This window comes from Tachypleus tridentatus, chromosome 11, assembly GCF_004210375.1.
Source record: "Tachypleus tridentatus isolate NWPU-2018 chromosome 11, ASM421037v1, whole genome shotgun sequence".
Lineage (NCBI taxonomy): Eukaryota > Metazoa > Arthropoda > Merostomata > Xiphosura > Limulidae > Tachypleus > Tachypleus tridentatus.
The window spans coordinates 284,654-301,418 of record NC_134835.1 but is presented as its reverse complement, the minus strand read 5'-3'; the positions used below and the strand labels follow the sequence as shown (position 1 = coordinate 301,418).

Below are 16,765 nucleotides of genomic sequence, written 5' to 3'. Positions count from 1 at the left end.
AATGGCTTAACTTCTTTCTTTAAAATAGAGACGATGTTTACATTTTTCATAACCTCTGAAATCTCCCCTTTGTTCCAGATTCGAAAAAAAAGATTTTATAATTTGTCAACAATTTCTTAATACAGGCTCCCTTCATACAGGCACCTGGGTCTATAGCTTTAGTGTTCTCAGTTTCTTGTGTAGGATGTTGCAAATGGCGTTAATGAAGACATATGCTACAGTCGACTCATGGTTCAAGAACATTTTAAAGTGCTCTTTCTACCTAAATTAAAAGGTTTTGCTGTAATTCCGGAGTGTTAAGTCATTCTTTAATCACAGTTGCACCATAAATGTTTTTTATTGCTTGCAAGAAGTAGTGCATGTCCTGTTTACCATCATACTGCTGAATCTTCTTTGCTTTGTCTTGCTACCACTGGTTTTTAATTTTCCAAATTCTGCTCTTAGCTATAACTTTAAGGAATTGGACGAGATTTCATTTTGCTAAACAGTTCGTTTATTTTGAATTTTCCGCAAAGCTACACCACCAACTGTTGGACTACTCTTTTATTAACAAGTAGTGGGATTGATCTTAATATAATAACGTTCCTTTGTTGAAAGGGCGAGTATGTTTGGTGTGACGAGAATTATAACCCACGACCCTCAGATTAGCGTTCGAGCGCCCTTACCATTTTGTCATGCTGGGATGTTGCTTAGCATTATTTTCATCAAACTAGTCTTGGTGTGAATGAACAGGTGATATGACCAATGGACATAATATAGACATTAAGGAAAGCAGATTTTAACTTCTTCCAAATATCTTTAACCTGTTCAGTGCCGATCGGTAACACAGTGCCACGGACGAGTTAATTCGTTCTCAATAATACCTAACTTCAACGCTAGATGTCAGCACCATACATTCATATGACCTACTTACAAATTGTTTCACTTTCGATCCAAAAGGCGTCACGAAAAGAGTTACAAAATGAAGAAGCATTAGAGTTGTATTTTTGACTAAACATTTAACATGAAAGTAAATTATTATATGTGTCATGTATTTCAATACCCAAAAATTACATTTTGGCATTATTGTTTCATGTTTTGTACATATTTCTTCATTTTGTGCAGTACTATAAGTTTGGCTTAGAGAAAAAATAGTATTTCTTGCTTATTTCCTTTGTTTTAAAAATTACTCAATTATGCTGAAAAAAAACCAGCATAGGAACTGCCGTAGCAGCTGAAGTACTTGTCAGTCAACAGGTTAATATTATATTGATGTTGAATGTCTCTGGCATTGCACTTGGATTTTTCTGGTACTTTAGAACAAGCCCAATATTCGGAATTGATCTACCAAGGTTAGAATCCGATGAACAAGCATCAACTCTTTTCTTAACTCGAGAGATATGGACCTCTCTGTATGTTAACAGGTTCTGATGATATAGAATAGAATGCGTTTATATTTAAAGCGAGGGTGTCTTCAAGTAGTTTTGTATTTGTTACGCTGTTTACATATGGTGTTCATGATGACAAGGTCATGCTACATCCTCCTAATTCTCTGAAGACGATGGCGATTTTCTTTTTGATCATTCCTTTCCTTATGTGTCTATGAAGGAATGGAAAAGGTGCAAATGAGCATTGTACTTATTATTTCTTATTTTTGTGTTTTCAACTATAGGAGGAGTGATCCAGCTTGATGCGACTGTCCAGCTCAGAGAAGGACAGATGATATAGGCTTAGGACCTTTGTTAGCTCATCCTTTATGTAGGGCGAACAGGGGATATGCTAAATAGAACTACTAAGTCACAATAAGTGACTGTTAAAAACTGTTACATGGATTTAGTGTTGGTGTGGAACATACTAATTTCCCGTAACATAGCAGCCTCACAATTTTGACAACTGGGAATCTGAATCATGTTGCAAGGCAACCCAGAACTTTTTGTGACTTTGTGTGAATACCTACTAACACCACTAAATGTGTATAAAACTTATGGTCCATAAACTATCTTGTGTAAATATCTGAAAGTTGACGAGGGTCCGAATCATTCGTTGTCATATATAAATATTAGAGAAGTTAAAATGTTCTAAGTTATCTTATTTAGTATACTCGAGATGTAAGCGTCTATCAGAAAAAGCTAGAGCTTTTTTATTTCATCAGATCAGAAACGACAGCTTCTGAAATCAGAGGTGCTGAAAACATCGTAAGTGTATAACGTTGCTCCCAAGAAGTTGGATGTATTAATGCATTTATGTTTTTGTGAGAGTGATGGAAGCAAACATATCAATAGAAAATTGTATTCTTTGTGGGACTCATTTTCTTCAAATTAAGGACTATCACAGTTTTCCAGTTTTATGTAGGTTTCTTTTGTTTGCAGTGCAGTGAGAATGTTTAATGTCAGTAAATCCAGCGTTTTCATAAAACTAAAAAGCTAAATCATTTTTATGAATTTTAAGAGTCAAACATCTTTAACAATTCAGCGAATATTAAAAATTCATGTAACGTGAATGAAATGATTGAAGCAAACATTCGTTTATTACAGACGTTTCACAAAATGAAGTCATCGCTTTATATGCTCTTCACTCACTATTGAGTTATACTGAATGTTATATCTTTCAATACTTTCATGCAGTTATTAAACTACAAGATACTAAAAATTAAAAAAATAGTTAAGTGCGCTAAATGACGGAGACATTAGTATTATAATATAAATTAAATATACTGTATAACAGATACATTAGTAAGAAAATAGGATTTGTTTGTCACGTATAGAACTGACTATAACAGTGATGGACGTTTTTTTGTGCTGCAATCACAAGGAACAAGAAGTTGACTATCACAGCGATACACAGAAAATACAACACGTTAAACTCTGAACAAAACATCTTTTGATTGTAATTTAAAAACCATTACACGATTCTCTTATGTCTTGAGCTCTTTCAGCGTTTTCCCTTTCTTATAATATTACCCTTCACTAGGGCCCCAGCATGGCCAGGTGGGTTAAGGCGTGTCACTTGTAATCCGAAGGTCGATGGTTCGCATCCCCGTCGCACCAAACATGCTCACCTTTTCAGCCGTGGGGGCGTTATAATATAAAGGTCAATCTCACTACTCGTTGGTAAAACAGTAGCCCAAGAGTTGGCCGTAGGTGGTGATAACTAGCTGCTTTCCCTCTAGTCTTACACTGCAAAATTAGGAACGGCTAGCGCAGATAGCTCTCGAGTGGGCTATCAATACCCTTCACTAGAAACACGACCACCCCTTGCTTTGATGAAGTAAAGACAATACACGGGCTCTTAATCCACTATTGTTGAAGGAAAGGAGGGCTGCCACGTTGGAAAATACGGCCGCCATAACTGTCTGGGGTGTGCCATTTTGTTTGTTTGAATAGTGGGATTGACCGTCACAGTATAACGCCCCCACGGCTGAAACGGCGAGATATTTAGTGTGACGGGGATTCGAACTCGCTACCCTCAGATTACGAGTCTTAACCACCTGGCCATGCTGGGTTCTTAATAGGGGTTTACGCTGTTATAAATATAGCGATACACAATGAATATAAATAGTATCAACTACCAGAGAAGGGTTTACCCTTTACACTGTTAGAAATGTAGCTGTACACGATTAACATAAATGCAGTTTTTTTCTTTTATAAACAGTGTAAAATAATGCAGAAGTTTCAAGTGACATAAAGGAAATGATAAGTAATACAGGTATTATTCACTTGGCTACGTAAATAATATAATTTAATGTACAGGAGGCTTACAATGCTATAAATATACTGATAAATGAGGGTAATAAGGTATATTTTTTACTTGGTAATCACTTGTGTTAGGGGAAAGCCAAATTTATCTAACTCCTGTGTCAATTGAAGGAATCGAACCCCATATTTTAGCGTTGCTAGTCAGTACTTTGTCATAACATGCAGTTGATTATGTGACACACTACCAGGAAGCTTATCACAACAAATAGTTATTTATCGTCGATGTCGGGTCTCTTAAACTTTTTACTTCTCCGACGGCACACGAGGTTGTAATGCGACATCTCTCGACGTGGTTCGAAGACCCGTCGTCGAATTGGACGTCACCTCACTGTCGACGTCTAACAGATGGAACCTCCAATAGAAGATACTGTCCCACCGGAGGATATTTTAATGAGCAATGAATGGTGCATAATAGCGATACGGTTTACCGTGATACAAGCATAGTGGTACACATTGCAAATCAAGTTCCTTATTTAATTTGTAAAGAGTGGCATCTATGGCAGACAGGATTCACTGTGATATAAACATGGTGACACCTAATGGGAATAAGTTTCATAGTTTTCTGAGTAGAATTTCACTGTGGTAATAAAAAGATCATTGTAAACAACGGAAATGAGATTTATTTTATGATTGAAAGAGTTTTATATGACAGATATGGACTTACTGTGATACAAACATGTAGTTACATAATAGAAATAGGGTTTATTATACGTTAGAAATAATGTTTATTTTTATTTCTAAAGCAACGGTTCCCAAATTTTATCAAGTGCTAGAACCATTTTAAATACATATATATATCTATACATATTCTGTCCTTCTATTTAAAATTATTCTCTACGGTACATCATAAAAGTATAAAGCAAGCAAGACTATAAAGGGACAGAATAATAATTACTTCTGTCAGTGCTTTTCTATATAAAAAGTATCAGTCATTGCTGATTTTGCTGCTCAGAATCCCTGGACTCTCTCGGAAGAAAACCTTAGGGTTCGGCAGAACACAGTTTGGGAACAACTGATTTAAAGAGTAAAATAATAATAATAAGGAACTTACACTGATATAAACTCATGGGATTTTAGAGTTTTCTTAAAATGAAACATGTAGCACATAATATTGATGGGCCTTACATCTAGTGGTAAGTGGTCAAATTAAAGTTTATTTTACCGTGTATAAAGTGTCGCATAATAAAAAAGAGGGCACTATGATGATATAAACATAGGGATACATAATAGAAAAAAAGATATGTTTTATTGTGTATAATACGTTGCAAAATATTTACTGTTGTATAAAAATAACATAATGTTTAGGGACAACAATGGAGCTGTTGTTCAACCATAGCTGTCCCAACCGCTTAGCCAACATAATGTTTAGGGACAACAATGGAGCTGTTGTTCAACCATAGCTGTCCCAACCGCTTAGCCAACATAATGTTTAGGGACAACAATGGAGCTGTTGTTCAACCATAGCTGTCCCAACCGCTTAGCCAAACTAAAACTATTAAACAAAAAATTAAAGCCAGTCCTTACCATTCATATATATATCAATTTTTTTTTTTAATTCACTCAGCTTTACTGCCTCCACAATATCTAAAGGCAACCCATTCCGTAAGACCACCACCCTATTTGAAAAATAAAACTGTCTTACCTAAATCTATATTTATATCCTCTAGTTCTATAATTCTCGCTGTTATGTATAAAATCTGTTGATTCATCTTCTTCATTAGCAATTCCTTTTACAATATAAACACTTCAATCAGATCCCCTCTAACTCTTTTTTCTTAAGGAGAAAACAATTTTGAAGTTCTTAATCTCTCCTTATATGACAACCCCTTCATACCAGGTACCATTTTATTAACCCTTCTCTGAACCATTTCTGACTATTCAAAGTCTTTTCTTATGTAAGAAGCTCAAGACTGAACACAATGCTCCAAATGTGGTCTAACCCGTGACCCATACAATGAAATTATTACCTCTTTAGACATGTATATAATATTTTTTTTAAGATACAGCCTGAACTCTCGTTTGTTCTACCATTAGTAACAACACACTGTTTGGATGGCTAAAAAAACTAGCTTCATTAGTAGTGCATAGCAGTCCAGAGTTCCAAAACAAAACATATTCATTCCAGCTATCGCACCTAACAAACTGGGAACGCTTAACCCGCGAACTAGCCATTATATTATTTGTAGAATAAAAAAAAAGTTCCATGATACCAGTAGCCTGCTAAGCCTAAATTTCACATTTAACTAGTTTTAAGCTTGTATTTGTAAAATAAGAAAATACATTTCATTTGTATTACAACCTCACTGCAAGTTGAATTATAATTAAGCCTAAAGAAATGTTATGCGTACTAAGCATAATCTGACATTTTACAATACATTGCACTACTAGAACTTAAATTAAAACCTTATTCCTTCTATTTTAGTATCCAATTAATTTCAGACATCCAGGTTTACTGACTTCTTCCATGAATGATACTATTAAGTGCATTAAAACATCAACCTCAGTTCAGTTTTACTTATGACATGCCAGTTTTACTTATAACTTTACTTGTGTGTTTTTTAATAACATAGCTGAAACTTTAACGTCGAAAATGTTTTTCTCGTCACTTCTCTGAAACCACAAGTTTATTAGATCGTTTTTAATTTTCATCCCCTCTTTTCAGTAACGTTAAACATTAATATCTGAATATGTTTTACTTATCACTCTGTTGGTTCAACTCCGAAACCTCGTTGAAACATTAATCTGAGAAAATTAATTTTTTAAATATCACTTTATTTCTCCTTTATTCGTATCCTGTCTGAAACAATAATGTTAACAATCAGTTACAGTTAAGACTTGTCTGTATTATCAACCTGACTGAAATATCCACTCAAGCGATTAAGCTTACATGTTATACTTCTTTCCTGGTCATGACTAAAACACCAACTTAAGTTGATCCGATTCGTTAATCATTCCCCCTGCATCTTCTTAACGAACTGGCTTGAACACCTGTAGATATTTCTAGAATTATGTCATGACATCAGAATGGTTTGCTACTGTTATGAGATAAAATTGGCAACCAACACACTTTCCTGTCACTAGAGTGCATATTTCATGTTTGTTTGTTTGTTTATTTTTTGAATTTCGCACAAAACTACTCGAGGGCTATCTGTGCTAGCCGTTCCTAATTTAGCAGTGTAAGACTAGAGGGAAGGCAGCTAGTCATAACCACCCACCGCCAACTCTTGGGCTACTCTTTTACCAACGAATAGTGGGATTGGCCGTCACATTATCACGCCCCCACGGCTGAAAGGGCGAGCATATTTGGCGCGACGGGGATGCGAACTCGCGACCCTCAGATTACGAGTCGCACGACTTAACACGCTTGGCCATGCCGGGCCACATATTTCATGAAATAAAATATGTTGAATAATATATGCATATATTTAAACTTTGTCATTAAATATATGTATAAGTATCATACCATTTATTAATTGTTGAAACTGTTGAGATTTCATAATGGATCAATAACTTTCTTACGAGCACTAATGACTAATGTATGCAAGCATAATGGCATAGGTATCATCGTTAGATTAGGCTAGGATCAGCCATACGCCATTCTGTCATAGGCCGATACATAACACCACAGTGAATTATTACTACTAATTCTCTTTACTGGTAGCAAGTTTTATGCCCATAAAAGTGAGTTTGGGAGATAAAAAATGTGGTGTTTACAAAATAAGCTCATCATAACAATTACAAATACACCAGCCACACTCTATTTACTTGCATGTCTGACACCCATCCTGCTAAGGAGAATTTAAAACTATCTAAGCCTTAATAGCATTTCATACTTTCGTCGATTAAACTAGTAGCGGAATCAACAAACTAAACTCAAGTATCATAAAATTCTGGATGTGATCATTTATGGACTTTGTTGAAACGCTGATTTCGGAATATTTGTTTGGCTTCTACATCTAACTACCTTTTCTTAATAACCATATCGAAACAATAACATTAGAAGATATATTTTACTTATCATACACTTGGGACATTTTAACAAATTGACCGAAACGTTTAGTCAATTTATATACAGAGAATTTGATATCTTGTTTTTACCAAGTTCATTAATCTTTACTGTTAAAATTTCAAAACACTATTTGACGTTTTAAATAGCTTTCAAGCCTATGGCAACCATTGCTAGTGGAGTTTAACACGACGCCAGTTTAGTTTAACATGTCAGCGAATCCTGAACCAGAAGATCCTGAACAGAAACCAAGTGTAGATGAAACTTCTGATGATTATCAAACACTTGGAGCGCCATCTAGTGATGTCCCAAGAAGCATTCCGACTGTAAACGGTAAAAATGTTTCAAATGGCAAGAATAAAAAGCACTTTAAAAAGTATTTTCCAACAGACGAAGGTTACTGTTCGTCATCTAGCACTCCTAAATCCTCAGGTAACTATCCTTTAATATGTACTCCTCAGGTAACTATCCTTTAATATGTACTCCTCAGGTAACTATCCTTTAATATGTACATAACGGCTTTGACTGATTTCTATCATAATTAATTGTGTAAAACTGTTATTAAAATGCTAATACTAAGAAAAACCAAACAAGTCTCAATTTTTAATGTTTGAAGTTTCTGTACATGGAAGATCTTGCTTCTAGTATTATACCGTCAATCGTGCTTGAAGCCAGTTTAATGCTTCCAGTACTTCGTAAACTGAAAACAGATTTAATCTTTAAAATTTTGTTAGGGTAATTCAGCCCAGAATGCCCCACAACTTAGCCACCTAAGGATGGTACTGTTCAAAACAGAAACACCACACGAATATTCGAGCCTCTGTAATATATAACTTTATTAATTTGAGATGTAAAACATAAAACTACAAAAAAAAAATACGTTTAAAAGTATATTCAAACACCTATATATATATATATATATATATGTACGTAAAATCATACAATGTGCAATAAAACTCGTGTAGTTCGAATATAGTAAAACAATGTGGAACTTTAATTAACAAATTAATATTTTTGTATAAGGTGAGGTTAAATAACACTTCAGTCTTATATTTATTGATATTTTTGTTGAAACTGATATTTATGATAAAATGATTCGAATTGTTTTAATTATATCAGAACAAATTACAGTGTAACAAATAAATTTAAATTGTAAACTGTCTTCTTGTTTCATTGGGGGAAGGCGCGAGCTAGGACATGACTTAGTGGTTAACTGGACTGTGAATCAATAAATTCATGGTTCGCGGCTCTTTGTTGCAAAAAAACAACAACAACAAAAACGACGTTCGGCACTTTGGTGCTGTAGGTGCGCTATAGGAATGACAGTCAGATTGTATTGTTCGATCATATTAGAGTAACTCAAGAACTGACAATAGTGCTATTTACAAGCTGACCCCCCACCTCTCCGTTATTTGTCAGTTAAAAGTTACAGACGGATCCATGCATATAGCTCATATGTAGCTTTGAGTGGAATTATGAAACAACAAAACCGTGCTTTTTTAAACATTATCGATCTGGAAAAAAGAAGTTATTCAATATATTTGTTATTTGATATTGAGGTTAGTAGTAGTCGGATCACTGTTCTAAAATCCATCTGTTATAAGTTCAAGTACTATGGATCAGGCACATCCCATACCAAACATGCTCGCCCTTTCAGCCGTGAGGGCGTTATAATGTGACGGCCAATCCCAGTATTTGTTGACAAAAGAGTTGGCGATCGGTGGTGATAACAAGGTGAGCTGCCTCCCTTCTTGTCTTACACTGCAAAATTAGGGACGACTAGCGCAGATAACCCTCGTTCAGCTTTGCGCGAAATTCAAAAACAAACAAACAAGTGTTATGGTGTATTTCTTGTATCCCATCCAGTCATATTAGTTCAAGATTGACCGCAACGTGTCGCCCGCTATGGACACGGAGAGCATGTTATGGTCGGAATGCTTTATTATTACATAATCTTCAGAGTTTTGAAAATTCGCAAAGGACTAAATAATTAATGCAATTTTAAAAAACTATAACAGGCCTAATGCTTTATGACAAGTGTAATAAAAAATGAATCAAAGCCCTCACACCATAACAAAACGTGATGAATTTAAATTAATTAATTTCAAGATTTTAAACTATTTGGGCGAAGAGAGACTCACTTCTCTAAACAAGGAAAAATTACTTATTTTGTAACTTTTCTAAATATTTAGTAAATAAAAGAAAAAAGAACAAAGAAATTATTTGCACCTTTTTTCTGCTTCATTGTAATACCCCTGATTAACCCTAATTATATGAGATATACATGTTAACAAAATGATTATTTGCATCACACGAAACAACTGAAACCTTGATGTAAAAATAAACAGTTAAATTAGCAGAAACGTAGCTTAAAGTTATGTCTAAAAATAAGTGTAACTATTTTGAGTACAGCTTTAATATTTTATTTTATCAATTCGCTGGTAGTAACATAATCTTTAATACTTTGGTAAATTAGGTTAATTTTATCAACAATGTATGTCTGTATTATTAACATAAATAAATCTGAGATAAATATATTTTAATTTTTTGTTTTAAAATGATCGAAGTATTTTCTATATATAGTGAGAGAGTTTGGTTTGCTTTGCTTTGAATTTCGCGCAAAGCTACACGAGGGCTATCTGCGCTAGCCATCCCCAATTTAGCAGTGTAAGACTAGAGGGAAGGCAGCTAGTCATCACCACCCACTGCCAGCTCTTGGGCTACTCTATTACCAGTTAATTGTGGATTGACTGTCACACTATAACGTCCCCATGGCTGAAAGGGCAATCATGTTTGGTGTGACGGGGATATAGTGAAAAAGAGATTAACATCTTTGTTGTATTATTAAAAAAAGAAAATATGAAGAGGTTATTGTGTTAAATACATAGTTTTATCAAAACAAGCACATATGTAAAGATGTTACTGTGTTAAATACATAGTTTTATAAGAACGAGATTAAAGATTCTTTCGAAATAAATATTGTGAATGAAGTAATAACGGCGATTAGAAAAACACAATGAGTGAAATTAAATTTCTACCAACGAGATCGAACAAGGTGAGAACATCGAACAGCTGATTTAAAAGTCCACAGTTCGAGCCGCAGTATTTCGCTTTGTAACTGTACTCGACACTCATTCCCGTTATTCAACTTCTCGGGAATTGTAAGCAACACGACAGTCAATCCACTATTCAACTCTGGGGACGTTATAACTATACAAGACAATCAATTCACTATTCTACTCTGGGGACGTTATAACTATACAAGACAATCAATCCACTATTCAACTCTGGGGACGTTATAACTATACAAGACAGTCAATCAACTATTCAACTCTGGGGACGTTATAACTATACAAGACAGTTAATCCCGTTATACAAGTTTGGGGATATTATAACTCTACATGAGAGTCATTCCCGCTATTTAATAAAGAGTAGTAGCGGTAGTGCTTACTGGGTGTTTTTCTATTGGACACTAGTTCTACATGAGGGGTGGCTCTACTTGAACTTTAGGGTTGTCTAACCCTGTAGCCTATGTGCTACTGAGATTCAATAATTCAAATATAAAATAACCTTTTATATGTTACGAATTTCACACTGTGTTACTGGGATCTTAGTTACTTCGTAAGTTTCCATTTGGTTTATTCAGTTAATCCATAGAACCGTTTTATGACATTAATCAAATACCGTTGTATACAAATATATCCCTGACACTGTTGCAGCGCCTCTAACTCAAGAGAGCACCACGGACGTTCTAACGACCAAACTGCCAGACTTGACCGATGGAACTTTGGCTGTTAGCCTAACTGAAGACGCTCTTACAAAGGAAGAGAAAAGCATTCGGCCGACATGGGCGAAGAAAGCAGATTTTTTGTTATCCATTATAGGATTCGCCGTGGACTTAGCGAACATATGGCGTTTTCCGTATCTTTGTTACAAGAACGGAGGCGGTAAGCTAGCTATCACACATATAATTATTTAGAATAATTTACTACTATTAATGAGTTTAAACCTCTTCAGAACAAGAAATGAATATCTCTTTGATCTTAAAGATTACATAGAAATACTCTCTCTCTTTCTTTAAAATCCAGTCAGCATAATTAACAAGTTTTACACCTTTGAGGTTCTATGTTACTGATCAGTTTCGAAGTTATTATCTCAACTATTGAGGTCCTATGTTACATGTACTTTAATAATATTATTCAGCACAGCAAAGAAAATGTTTATCGCAACACATCACCATAATATATCTTACAAAAAAAGTTACATTATTGGTAAAAGTGTATTTTAGTAGAGTTATAATTTTCCTTTTATTAAAGATATGACCTTATACAGTGAGACCTTAATAAGGTCTTCTATTTTTCTACCTCTAGGAGTCTTTCTCATCCCATATAGTATAATGCTCGTGTTTGGAGCGATGCCTTTGTTGTACATGGAATTAGCCCTTGGTCAGTACAACAGGCTCGGGCCTATCAGTTTCTGGAAAATATGTCCTCTATTTAAAGGTAAGCACTTTAACCTTAAATATACTTTCGCAATATAAAGGCACTTTACTCTTTAAGATATTTAAGTAATGTAGATAGACACTTCTTCTTTATAGATAGTTATATGCATTATAAAATGAGCTTCTGGTGTGCTAATTAGTATTATCCAGTGTTTATTTCAACAGCTGAAGGTCTACACAAACATTACCAGAAACATTTCTTATCTGCAACAGCTGCAACAGAACAAAATTAATATGTTGTTTTTTTGTAGCATGACACAACTTTATCTTACAGAGCTATCGAGCTAAGAGTGGACACATTAACTTAACAGTTCAAAAGAACAGCTGTCATTCAAAATGACTAGTGTTTGAATGGCTTGAAGTTACATTACTTTCTTTGGGCACAACAGCTGTCGACTTAATGGTATAAGATAATTACGAAACAAACCAATTAGCAAACCTTCAAAGGTCTATTGCGTCACTTCCTCCAAGAGCATAAGTGATTTCAACATAAATATCTCGAGACGTTGATAAATTTATTTCTTTATTAATTTCATATAAATTTCCTTCTGACTACTTTTTTAACAACTTAAAACTAGCACATTCTTTTCCAGTTTAGGCATCAATTTTTAATGGTAATCTAGGCTATCTATACTTCCTGAGCTCGGTATCAAACCCAGGACCTCTCGAATGCTGGACACATAAATCACCCATAATTTACTCAAGGGTTAAACCACAAGTCAAAAACTCTATATTATTACAAGTTAATGATAAATTAATGGGAAGTTTAGTGACCTGTCAAAAAGTCGAACAACGACCTTGTAAGGTACAAGTCAATGAAAGTTGTTTAAACATGAAGAATTTTCATCAAAATCTCAAAATCTTATACGAAACAAGTACGGCTGTATATCAAATTTCTGTTAGCTAAATAATTAGATGTATAAATACAAGTTTGTTTGTTTTAAATTTCGCGCAAAGCTACTCAAGGGCTATCTGCGCTAGCCGTCCCTAATTTAGCAGTGTAAGACTAGAGGGAATGCAGCTAGTCATCACCACCCACCGCCAACTCTTGGGCTACTCTTTTACCCACAAATAGTGGGATTGGCCAACACATTATAACGCCCCCACAGCTGAAAGTCGAGTGCCTTAACCACCTGGTGATGTCAGTCCCTCCAAACGTTAGTGAAATTCAGGGGTATGACAAGGCGTAGGCAATCAATTTTATATTCCCTATTCCAATAATGTCTATTTTGAAGTTTGATTTGGGTAGCCGTACCTTAGGTCTCTAGGTAAAAATTAATATCGACTAGTATTTTGTGGGCTTAACGAATTGTTTGTTAGTGTTACCAGAATTTCTTAGAAAACAGAATATAAACCTGTTTACTGGTGACACCACACAGATACACTAAATACAAAAGATATATGGATGGGTAGGGACTTACCCTGTATATATATTTAGTACGTCTAAAATTAATAAAATCGTCATCTATGTACCGTCTGTAATATAGTAGTACAATCTATGTACCTCCTGTAATATACTAGTATAATTCATGTAGCTTCTGTAGTATACTAGTACAATTTATGTATTTTCTGTTACAAACTAGTATAATCTCTGAACATTTTGTAATATACCAGTATAATCTATATACCTTATGTAATATACCAGTATAATCTATATACCTTATGTAATATACCAGTATTATCTATATGCCTTCTGTAATAGTGGGATTGACCGTCACATTATAACGCCCCCACGACTGAAAGGGCGAGCATGTTTGGTGCGATGGGGATTCGAACCCGCGACCCTCGGATTACGAGTCGAGTTCCTTAACCCATCTGGCCATGTCGGGCCGTATAAATACAAACAGAATAAAGCTGTATTGAACTTCCAATACTCAAATAACATTTGTCTTATATATATGTATATACATACATAAGGGTGTACTTTGCAATATTCAAATAATATTTTTACCATTGTTTTTGTTGTGAGCTTTCTCGTATTTAGCTTTATTTGTTTTTTTTTATTTCTCACTTCATGTTTGTTATAACATTTCTAGTTAGAGTATGATTAGTTATGTTAGACGCACTTCATAGTTGTTATAACATTTCTAGTTAGAGTATGATTAGTTGTGTTCGACCCACTTCATGGTTGTTATAACATTTCTGGTAAGAGTATGATTAGTTGTATTAGACGCACTTCATAGTTGTTATAACATTTCTAGTTAGAGTATGATTAGTTGTGTTCGACCCACTTCATGGTTGTTATAACATTTCTGGTAAGAGTATGATTAGTTGTATTAGACGCACTTCATGGTTTTTATAACATTTCTAGTTAGAGTATGATTAGTTGTGTTAGACGCACTTCATGGTTGTTATAACATTTCTAGTTAGAGTATGATTAACTGTGTTAGACGCACTTCATGTTTGTTATAACATTTCTAGTTAGAGTATGATTAGTTGTGTTAGACGCACTTCATGGTTGTTATAACATTTCTAGTTAGAGTATGATTAGTTGTGTTAGACGCACTTCATACTTGTTATAACATTTCTAGTTAGAGCATGATTAATTGTGTTAGACGCATTTCATGGTTGTTATAACATTTCTAGTTAGAGTATGATTAGTTGTGTTAGACGCACTTCATGGTCGTTATAACATTTCTAGTTAGAGTATGATTAGTTGTGTTAGACGCACTTCATAGTTGTTATAACATTTCTAGTTAGAGTATGATTAACTGTGTTAGACGCACTTCATGTTTGTTATAACATTTCTAGTTAGAGTATGATTAGTTGTGTTAGACGCACTTCATGGTTGTTATAACATTTCTAGTTAGAGTATGATTAGTTGTGTTAGACGCACTTCATGGTTCTTATAACATTTCTAGTTAGAGCATGATTAGTTGTGTTAGACGCACTTCATGTTTGTTATAACATTTCTAGTTAGAGTATGATTAGTTATGTTAGACGCACTTCATAGTTGTTATAACATTTCTAGTTAGAGTATGATTAGTTGTGTTCGACCCACTTCATGGTTGTTATAACATTTCTGGTAAGAGTATGATTAGTTGTATTAGACGCACTTCATAGTTGTTATAACATTTCTAGTTAGAGTATGATTAGTTGTGTTCGACCCACTTCATGGTTGTTATAACATTTCTGGTAAGAGTATGATTAGTTGTATTAGACGCACTTCATGGTTTTTATAACATTTCTAGTTAGAGTATGATTAGTTGTGTTAGACGCACTTCATGGTTGTTATAACATTTCTAGTTAGAGTATGATTAACTGTGTTAGACGCACTTCATGTTTGTTATAACATTTCTAGTTAGAGTATGATTAGTTGTGTTAGACGCACTTCATGGTTGTTATAACATTTCTAGTTAGAGTATGATTAGTTGTGTTAGACGCACTTCATACTTGTTATAACATTTCTAGTTAGAGCATGATTAATTGTGTTAGACGCATTTCATGGTTGTTATAACATTTCTAGTTAGAGTATGATTAGTTGTGTTAGACGCACTTCATGGTCGTTATAACATTTCTAGTTAGAGTATGATTAGTTGTGTTAGACGCACTTCATAGTTGTTATAACATTTCTAGTTAGAGTATGATTAACTGTGTTAGACGCACTTCATGTTTGTTATAACATTTCTAGTTAGAGTATGATTAGTTGTGTTAGACGCACTTCATGGTTGTTATAACATTTCTAGTTAGAGTATGATTAGTTGTGTTAGACGCACTTCATGGTTCTTATAACATTTCTAGTTAGAGCATGATTAGTTGTGTTAGACGCACTTCATGTTTGTTATAACATTTCTAGTTAGAGTATGATTAGTTGTGTTAGACGCACTTCATGGTTGTTATAACATTTCTAGTTAGAGTATGATTAGTTGTGTTAGACGCACTTCATGGTTGTTATAACATTTCTAGTTAGAGTATGATTAGTTGTTTAGACGCACTTCATGGTTGTTATAACATTTCTAGTTAGAGTATGATTAATAGTGTTAGACGCACTTCATGGTTGTTATAACATTTCTAGTTAGATTATGATTAGTTGTGTTAGACGCACTTCATACTTGTTATAACATTTCTAGTTAGAGCATGATTAATTGTGTTAGACGCACTTCATGGTTGTTATAACATTTCTAGTTAGAGTATGATTAGTTGTGTTAGACGCACTTCATGGTCGTTATAACATTTCTAGTTAGAGTATGATTAGTTGTGTTAGACGCACTTCATAGTTGTTATAACATTTCTAGTTAGAGTATGATTGATAGTGTTAGACGCACTTCATGGTTGTTATAACATTTCTAGTTAGAGTATGATTAGTTGTGTTAGACGCACTTCATGATCGTTATAACATTTCTAGTTAGAGTATGATTAATAGTGTTAGACGCACTTCATGGTTGTTATAACATTTCTAGTTAGAGTATGATTAGTTGTGTTAGACGCACTTCATACTTGTTATAACATTTCTAGTTAGAGCATGATTAATTGTGTTAGACGCACTTCATGGTTGTTATAACATTTCCAGTTAGAGTATGATTA

General features: G+C 34.3%; 1 pseudogene; it reads left to right on the top strand.

Moving 5' to 3' along the window:
- LOC143232452 (sodium-dependent dopamine transporter-like) overlaps positions 1-16,765 on the top strand; it is an 80,887-nt pseudogene that overhangs the window by 27,894 nt on the left and 36,228 nt on the right.